We start from the raw sequence: 8,648 nt of genomic DNA on the forward strand, positions 1-8,648 counted from the left end.
CCTCCTAAGGCACCGGGTCCCTTCGATTTCTAAGTATCAAATCAATTTTCTGCCAGTCCAGAAACCCATTCAAGGTTCTCAAAGCTGTGATCTTAGATTGCTCAGGAGCCCTGACTACCCACCTTGCAGCTACAGCGTGCTAGCTAAAGCTCTCCGCTTCTGGGTGGGACGTGTTGTGGCCCAGCCTCATGTCCTCCGCCTCCCAGTATATCCTCTTCCCTCTTCAACCCCTAAGGCCGGGCCCTGCCCCTGCCTATTGGAGCTATGGTGCTTGCTCCCACCTCCGTTCCAAAGACACCTGCGCTCCATTCCCCACCCTTTTCCTCCTCCCCCTTTTCCTCTAGGTTCCTCTGCTGCCTTTAGGAGCGCAGGAGCGGCCACTGGGGGGAGGAACAGAAGGAGGAGGGGAGCGCGAGGAGAAGAAGGGGCGGGGTGGGTGGGATGAGAGCCGGGAGGGTGTGGACTGGCAGCCACTCTGCAGCTGGCCGCCAGGGACCTGGAGCCTCCCGCGAGCTGAAGTGATGGAGGGGAAGATATCTTCTTAGACATACGCGCGCGCGCACATCCCGCTGGGCACGTCTCCGGGAGGCTGCAGCCGGCTCCAGCGCGCCAGGGACCGGGCGGCGGCTGTGACAGCGCGAGAGGCGGGGAGTCAGCGGTCCGCACAGCTTGGCACAGGCCACCGGAGTACGCAGGGAGGGAAGATCTCAGCCTCACTGACTGTTGCTCTTTTGGAGGCATCTCCAAGGACCAAGCTTTCTGAGACTGTCACCGCGGACGCCGAAGGCTTTGCCCCTCGCTTGCGGAGTCCGGGTCGGCGTCGGTGCCCGCGCCGGGGGAGGAGAATGCGAACCTCCTCCCGCAGAGCTCCTGCGGTCCCCTTCACTGTGCGAACTAAGGCTCCGGCAGCTGCCCCAGGCGTGCTCGCGCCGCGGGAGCGCGCCCTGCCGCACCTGGCTCCAGTCTCCTAGGGAAGTGCGGGAAACGAGCCCTAAACTCCACTACTTCTCTTCCTCACCTCTGGTTTGCAGCTCCCCGCCCAGGACACCGCAGCCGCCTCTGTCGCCGCCCCAGAGTGGAAGCCTGGGTACTGTTCTGCTTGTTTGCCCTGCTCACCGGCTTGCTCCTAGCTGAGCATCCCAAACTACTGGACAACTGCCACTGCGATCGCGGGAACCACTTGGTGACCCGGGGCGACTGATCTGGGCCACCACTTTCCAAGCCGAGGCTGTCGCCACTAAGGACGAAGGTGAGTGAGCACCGCGCGCTGCTCGCCTCTTGCGGGAGAGAGGGTAGGGGGCTCGAAGCTCGGACTTTCCGAATTTAGGAAGAAAGTGATAAGCGGAGTCACCTAGAGGAGGCATCCTTTTGCCCCACTCACTTTGTAGGGCGCGGCTTCTCTAGGCGCCTCTTGGGGGAAGACTTTGAGCCCCTTGTTGAGGTAGGGGTTAAACTAATAGGACAAGAGAAACAGAGGGAGCAATTGCCTGAGCGAATTTAGCGGTCTGCCTCCAAGACTGCCGGTCTGTCCCCGCACCCTTCTGTCTGCCTGTCTGTCTTGCTCAGAGACCTACATCCAGCGCTCCCTTAGAATCAGATGCAGAACGCGCAGTCACTGATGATCGCTCACAGTTTGGGATTCTGCTTGGCCACTTCTCCGCTAGTTGTGTACTGTCATTTTAAGTTATACAGTGGGCTTTAAGGGGAGTGGGCTGCACTAAATTCCACGCAAAAAGCAGACAGGGTGGGCAGAAGTAGTTCCATTACCGCGGAAGTGGGTACCTACTCTTCGGAGAAGAACCGACCGCTCTGCTCCTAATGTCAATTCCCATTTTCTCAAGCTTCAGTCTGCTTAACCCTTTCCACTCACAGCCAAAACAACAACAACAACAACAACAACAACAACAACAACACACACACACACACACACACACACGGGATGGGGGCAATCGAGGGAGTGATCAAATTATTATTTCTAAGAAATCTACAGCCGCTGTGACCCACTACAGCATACTGCCTCCTGGACTTACTTAGCACACTGCTCCCCCACCATCCCCACCCTGCTGCCTGGTGTTGATGACTTTAGGTGTTTATGGTTCCAGGTGCACACCAAGCCAACCTCTAGCGCTCCTGAGTCATTCCAGCTCGGTGGTCGCAGGTCTTGGGCATCCCACCTTTAGTACTTCCACCCAAGAATGTGAATTCTGGGGTGTTTTTCCTTCCTTAGTGTTCTCTCTCTCTCTCTCTCTCTCTCTCTCTCTCTCTCTCTCTCTCTCTCTCTCTTTCATGGGAAATGCTAGTCTCTTCGGGGGATATTTAATGTTTGTAAAGTGCTTTACATAATATTACTTTTACTTTATGGATATATTTAATTGCCCTGTGACTCTCTTCTGATTGATGTAAGCTGAGCCTGATAAATGGCGTGCAGGGTCTTGAGTTGGAACAAAAAGGGCAGGCATCCTCTCTTCCTTTGCACTCTTTCTCTGCAAACTGATTTGTTGACAGCCTTAAAAATAGGTGCTCCTAAATGGTGTTGTTCAATGTTCATTCACTACATATTTCCCAGCTTTAGACAAGTGTTTTCCTGCTACTGCTCAATTCAAAACATACCTGTCTACTTTTCAAAGAAGCTGTTGGAGATGATGAAAAGCAAGTTAACAAATTTGGTATCAAATATAACTATTTTTTTTTAAAAAAAATGTTTTATTGCTATTAATTAGAGCACGTTTTAAAATTACCTCTGTTCTTCCTCTTCATGGTTTTCCCCCTCTCTGTTCTTAGCAGGAGAAGTAAGAGCACCTTTTCTTCCTTTTCAACTGTACTTGTTCACAACTAGCACTGCTTGTAATGCCTATATCAGCATCAGACTGGCTTTGGTGAGAAAATAGTTATTTGCTAGTGAATTGCCATAAAACACAGGCAGTGAGACAAGAAACAATGATCAGAAGGAAACTATTGTCTGACTGAAACTGTCTTCACTGCCCTGTATTAAACTGGGGTTAGCATAATAGCTCTGGCCTCGCCTCCGGGTTACCCAGAGTTATTTAAACATGTTCTGTCCTCAATTAATAAAATAGAGATAGGCTTCATTACCTATGTAAAGTATTTTCAAGTATGTATGTCTAAACAACTTGTGAGGGAAATTATAGGTGGAGTACTCAGTCACTAGTCACAGCAGGTACTGGGTCCTAGTTTCTAGACTAAACCAGACCTTAAGCTTAATGTTTGAAGTCACTCCATTTGCAGTCTTTCCAGGCTCAGGGTTTGGATGACATGTGGGCTTCACTCTCCTTACCATCTCGCAGGCCTGCACAGATGTTTCTGAATGAATAACTTTCTTCCTCACCGAATTTGCACTCATTCAAAAAGTGTTTCTTGAGCACATGAGTGCACACAATAAGCATAGCTGAGCTGGGCCATTATTTAAAACAAGGAAGGATTATTGCTGGAGGGAGAGTGTTTGCTCCTCGGCTGTGTAAATGGAACTGTGGAAAGTGCTTTTCTTGAGGAAGCAGCATCTTCTCCAAAGCAGGCGATCAACCAACAAAGAGCTGTTGACTCAAAAGTCACATGGGATGGTACAGTGTCTTTGTTTCCACCCCGTCCCATCATTGTTCTTAAGCCATGTGTCATTTAGCTGACTCAACTCCAGATAACTGATGTCTCTAACTTCCTGGCTGCTTTTTTAGAGTAGGTGTCTGAGTTCTTAGGAGTAAGTCATGAATCTGCACTGGGTCACATTCCTAGCTCTGTCTTTCTGTATACTTCTGTGGAGTAGTGCCAGCTCTCAATACATCATTAGTATTCACTTATGAATAAATGCAAGTCTTCCTGTTGCCTTAAAAAAGCAAACTGAGTTCATAGAACAGTGTTTTGCTTCCTCATTTCCTCATCCCTATACTTTTCTAATCTTAGAAACAGTAACACCTCTTAATAATGCAATTATATGCAAATGAGGAAGTTAACAAAAATTGACTGTTTATCTTCTTTCTTAGAGAAAAAGTGAAATCTCCTTATGGAGATTTTAAATGGGAGGAATTTTCTTTGACTCTCTGGGCATATCTTGGCAGGATGAATTTTTTTATGGTAGTGACCTTTATTCATAACTAAAATAACTCTTTGTAGTAAAAGACACACTATTCATTGATGGAGACAGTAAGAGTGCTTACTACAATTGATTGTAGCATATTTAAGGATATATATAGTGAGCATAACACTAAAGTGTGTAACAGAAATTATTTAAGTACTTACCTATTTTATTTGTTGTATTGCATAATTTTACATTTCTGTGCAATATTTTATTATAAAACTTCAAGATTGTAATTGGGTAGTTATTGTTTGGTAATGGATTATAATCTGTTTCAGGGAAAGTGTACTATGGAGACAGAAAAATAAGAAGAAGGAATAATTGTTTACAGGTTCATACTTTTTCAAGTCCTTTCCCAAGTATAGAGGCAAGTCAAAGCTATAACCTATTAAGTTTTCATTATGGGCTGGAAAACTGGAATACTGCTATTTAGAATAGCAGGATTCTTAAATTTTCTAGCAACTTACAATGAATTCTTTAAAGCATGCTAAAACATATTTTTTCCTGAAATATTATTATTTGTTAGCAAGTTTTCCTTTCTGTATAATGCTTGTTTCTGAGAACATAGATATTACCCTATTCCTCAGGTGAAATGCAATTAAAGCAAGATATCAATGACTACATTATCAGTCACTGGCTAAACACAGTTTAAGATAGTTAATATTTATCAATTGTTAAAAAAATATAGCATTTGGAATTCCTTCTAATTAATGTACAGGTAAAGATAAATAATCTTTCTAAATCTTATATACAAGTTTCATTATCTGTCTTATTATTTATTAAAATTCTGTACAATGGGCTATTTTCCATTATTTTGAAAAGTTTCATGAAAGAAAGCTATGTCTATATTAAGAAGTGTTTGAAGAGCTGTTTTTACCAAATTTTGTATATAAATTATACAAATATGTTTCTATATATGCATGTTCATATATATAATATATGCATATAAAGCATTTATTTCTATATTAATCTTTATGTATAGCTCTATGTTGTAATAACTTTGACTGATAGACACATCTTCTGTGACATATGATTTGTAAAGCGAGTCTCATCTTTAGAGTGATCCTTACAAGTGTTTCAGATGTTTGGTATAAGAATTTTGTACTGATAAGCCTTTATGAGCAATTCGATTAAGAAACATGATAGCCACAAGTGTTATTATAACACTTTATAATAATAATATATATATATATATATATATATATATATATATATATATATTATAACACTAGTAATAATAACTCACTTATTTCTACAACATCTTTGTCATACCCCTTCTTGTAGAGGAACAAATGCTATTATGCCCATTTTGGAGATGAGGAAATTTGGGACTTCATCTTACGAAATGACAGCCAAAGCTCTATAAGTACCAAATGGCAAAGCAGATACTTGATCCCAGGCAGCCTTCTATGCTAGTCCACTGCTTTTGAATATTTTTTTCTCTCCTTTTTACTTACATTTTATGCTGGTTAGTTTTTTTATGAACTTAACACAATATAGAGTAACCTAGGAAGAGGGAACTTCAACTGAAAAAGTGCCTCCATCTATTGGGCCTGTGAACATGTCTGTGGCTATGGTCTTGATTAAGGATTGATGTGGAAGGGCCCAGCCCATCATGGGTGGTGCCAATCCTGGTCAGGTGCTTTAAGCAAGCTAGTAAGTAGTTTACTCCCTGTCTCTCTTCAGTTCCTGCTTCCAGGAATCTTACCTTGGGCCCCTACTGCTCCTACCCTCCAGGATTCACTCTGATGTGGGGGTTTAAAGCCAATAAACTCTTTCTTCTCTATTATCATATCAGTAGACAGCAAACAGCAAAGGCTCAAGTGAGTGGCAAGTTAACTGTAACTGAAACCTGAAACAAGGTCCGGGCTTCTGAGATTCACAAGGATTTGTAAAGTAGAGTAAATCCTGGAGGAATTTACAGGGAAGGGATTGTAATGAAAAGAGTTGCCTAGTCTGAACCTAGGCAAGCCTGAAGTAAGTACTGCACCTTGATGTAGGTTTTAATGGACTTGATAATTTCCTAAGGTTCAGCTACTTTTTAATTAGCCAACTTTAAAAACTGATGCTATACTTAAGCACTTAAGCAGGTTTAACAGTATAGAAGATCTGATATGAATGTTTTGGTTTTTTTTGTTTGTTTGTTTGTTTTTGTTTTTCGAGACAGGGTTTCTCCGTGTAGTCCTGGCTATTCTGGAACTCACTCTGTAGACCGGGTTGGCCTTGAACTCAGAAATTCGCCTGCGTCTGACTCCGGAGTGCTGGGATTAAAGGCATGTGCCACCATGCCCAACTTTGATACAAATGTTTTATGTGTCCTTTTTCATTATAATGTGAACTTCTTGCATGGAAGTCAGTGCTATGTGTTATTATAAGGTTCATGGCAAAGAAATGTGAGTTTTATAAAAGGTATGAGATGTACCATACTTTATCCACCTCACCTGCTTACAGTAAGCATTCTGATATTGTTTGCTGTATGAACTGAAGCTGGCTACTCCATAAGTTGTTTGTCCAGAGGTAAAACAAAACCAAGAACCTTGCAAACATCTTCATAATTACATTGTGTATCTTATAATAATAATGGCATGCATTGTCTAAGAGACACTTTCTGTTTCATCTATGAATCACCATCTTTGAAGCCATGTGGAATAATAATCCTTGTGAAATGGCGTGGTAAAACAAAGCAAGAGAGTGTAAGAAGTGTTTAAAAATTTTTGATTCAAACACTGCATTTAGAAATAGGGAAAGTGCCTGTAATTGTGCCCATTATTTTTAAAAGGACATAAAAAGACATAATAAACATTAAATAACAGAATCTTTAAAATGCTAATGAGGAAGTACAATGCCATATCATAAATATTAGTGATCATGCTATTTGAGTATAGTTTGGGGAACTATTTGCAAACTATTAAAATGTCACTGTGATGCTTTCTGTCATAGACAGCTAACTCAAGACCCTAAAGAAACTCAGAGTAATCAAGCATGTCTCAACATGGGGTATTTATCATAGTACAAGTATGGCATTGGTTATGGCTGGGTGAAGTTGACTCTATTTTCAGGACTGCTTATCAGTGACACCTTGGAGCAAGTTAATTAACAATTCTAATTCTTTCTAACTTTAAATGTTATGTAATGGTAGAAACATCATTTATAAAATTTCTCATAATAACTTATATAAAATACACAGAGTATCAGGTATGACTCAGTGTTTGATCCTACTGACAGCATCATCATCTTTTATATCATTGTGACAGCATCAGGATGATCTAATGAAACAGCCATGTGATGACTGATGTGCATAAGACTGAAAGGGTTCTGGGCTATAAAGAACAGATTCTTTGTATCCTTTTACTGTTGAGGGAGCATAAGGAAAGATGTTTCAAAACTTAAGTTTAATTTCTGGACTTAAAGACCTATGTCTAGCATAGAATGTTGATTAGCCAGAAGTGTAATTCAATGACTGAGAATTTACCTAGAATGCCTAAGGCCCTGGTTTCCACTGTAAGAACCATCATAAAGTGGGGAAGGTATATGGAACTAGAGAGAAGACTCAAAGGCTCATGGGAGAGTTAATTCACGTTCTTATTAAAGCCCACCTATAGCTCCTGTGGCTTTCCCTTGTTTTGGTTTGGTTTCTTTTTGTGTCTCAATATGGAAGCCTAGCATTTCTGGACTATAACTTACTATGTAAGACACAGGTGACCTCAAATGGGGATCGGTCCTCCTGTATTTGCCACCCAAGTGCTGTGGTTACAGGAGTGTGATGAAATGCACAGCTTAAAGTCCTGCTGGACTCTTCTGAGAGAGATTTGCAAAATATGTCCTCGAAAGAACAAGTTTCCATTAAAACAACCAAAATATCTGTCTCTTTACATTCAATATCAGCTAAAAGTTGTGAAATACACAGATGTTCTTTGGACTCTAATTTACACAGTATAGATGATTTTGTAAAGAGAAAAGCTTATCCTGACTGTGGTCAGTAAAGAACTTACCTCTTTTAAAAGTTTAATTTAATTCTTAGACTTCTCATTTTGGTAACTCTTTAATTTAGAAACTCACTCTGCCATTCCCATTCTAAGCTCAAAAAGTTTAGATACCCATGCCCTTCTTTGCAATTTACATTTAATGAATGAATAAATGATCCTACCTCACATTTAGTCAATATTTCCAAAGTCTACTTCTATGACTCTTCATTCCCTCTTGCCACACACTTACCATACTCCTTCTTCTTAAAAAAACAAACTTCATTTCTTGGTTTGTCATTTCACATTACTTTAACAAATGTATATAATAGCTATGTAAGCAATGAACTAAACCATATTAGTTTTAGCAAACTTCTATATGTATTTTTTTTATTATTTTCTTTATTTACATTTCAAATGCTATCCCAAAAGTTACCTATACCCCCCGCCCCACCCCTGCTCCCCTAACCACCCACTCCCACTACTTGGCCCTGGCCAAACCCTGTGCTGGGTCATATAAAGTTTACAAGACCAAGGGGCCTCTCTAACCAATGATGGCCGATTAGNCCATCTTCTGCTACATATGCAGCTAGAGACAC

General features: G+C 41.4%; 1 protein-coding gene across 2 annotated transcripts in view; it reads left to right on the plus strand.

Moving 5' to 3' along the window:
* Positions 1–438: 438 nt before the first annotated feature.
* Positions 439–8,648, plus strand: part of Hs3st5 (heparan sulfate-glucosamine 3-sulfotransferase 5) — a 288,413-nt gene continuing 280,203 nt past the window's right edge. For both annotated transcript variants that reach the window (XM_021205176.1, XM_021205178.1), the window contains exon 1: positions 439–1,249. The gene's annotated coding sequence lies outside the window, so the exon portion shown is untranslated. The remainder of the gene's footprint in view (positions 1,250–8,648) is intronic.

This window comes from Mus pahari, chromosome 9, assembly GCF_900095145.1.
Source record: "Mus pahari chromosome 9, PAHARI_EIJ_v1.1, whole genome shotgun sequence".
NCBI classification, from domain to species: domain Eukaryota; kingdom Metazoa; phylum Chordata; class Mammalia; order Rodentia; family Muridae; genus Mus; species Mus pahari.